This window comes from Alligator sinensis, unplaced genomic scaffold (genome assembly GCF_000455745.1).
Source record: "Alligator sinensis unplaced genomic scaffold, ASM45574v1 scaffold40_1, whole genome shotgun sequence".
Lineage (NCBI taxonomy): Eukaryota > Metazoa > Chordata > Crocodylia > Alligatoridae > Alligator > Alligator sinensis.
This window is the reverse complement of record NW_005842595.1, coordinates 994,215-995,663: the sequence shown is the minus strand read 5'-3', so window position 1 is coordinate 995,663 and position 1,449 is coordinate 994,215.

Here is a 1,449-nt window from a genome sequence, read left to right as displayed (position 1 = left end):
GGGAAAGAGCAGTGGAGAAAGCTCACTTCCAGGGCTCCCCAGCCCATGCCGAAGGGTGGAATGGGTGAATTGGAGCCCTCCACTCACCTCAGGGAGGCTCCAATACACCCACTCCACCCTCTAGGAGGGCTGCAAAACCCCCAGACTGAACTCCCTCCACTCTCTTTCCCCCTTTCAATTCTGAAAACAGCAACAGGCTGGGAGCTCCACAGACACAAGTTACAAAAGGTGCTACATTTTTATTTGATACCTCAAGCAATGAGAAATCAGATTTTCACCCAATGGGCCATTTTTAAAGCTGTTTGCAGCCATGCGCTTGTGTTTGGTAACAGCTATAAATTTCTTTCTGTGGCTAGATTGGGCAAAAATTGTCATTTCTGTCTGCACCCATAATGGTAAAGTGACTTGCCCAAGGTCACAGTAGTGCATATATCTGCAGAAATCCATTAGGTAACAATGCATTGTTCCCCTCATGATCAGCATCCTTCTAAGGTGACTGATGTATTAATGTATACATTTTGGATGCCGCTGGCTTCCTCTTTCCCTCTCCTCTTGGTCCTAGCTTCTAACTTTTCATGGTGGATATTGCTACACCTTACCTGAAGTAATCAAGATCTCGAGAGTTTCTTTGTTCTGAATATTTTGCAGCACTTACTACACTCAACTTTAGAAAATACCTATAGAATCTCACTATTATAAGCAATAATATTTGCCAGGAATATAAAGCAACCCTCCTGCCCTTGGCTGTCCCTAGAAAGTCTTCACTTAGAGTTAGGCTGTTCTCCTCAAACACATTATTTTCTGGCTTATCTTTCTAAAGGTTATTTTTTTAATTGTAATTTTTTTGTTCATTTTGATTCATGGAAATGAAATGCAAAAATACAATTGGTGAGATGTAGAATCCAGCAGTGCTTATGTGAATTACATCCTCACTTCTGCAGCCTATTCAGAGAGGATATGACAATATGTAACTCCTTGTTGTAGAAAAGTATTGAGCCTTTTGTGCAAGATGTAATCATTCATATTTTTTTAGCATCAGTCACCTAGAATTCAGTGCCTTGTGTGTTAGCCATTACAGGTGTATTGGAGAAATTTCAACAATGATCCTAACTTCCTAGTTGTAATCCCTTATTAACCAGGGCCTGGGCACCTGTTGAACAGAAAAGCATTTTTTTCTACAAACTGGATCTTAACAGATGGACCTAGTAAAGCATTCCAGCAGTGAAAAGTTAATGCATGGAGCAACTGCAACATGTAACCTTTTTGGAAAACATTTTAAATGACAAGCCACTAGGTCAGAGGTGGACTGCAAAACGGCAAAACCTGAATGCACATCTGAACCTCCACTGTTGAGGTTGTTCAAGCTTGGACCTTTGGTTCAAGCATAACTCCAACTTGTAACATCGAGGAAGATTAGTCAATATCATTGCCAACTTTTTTTGAAGAGTT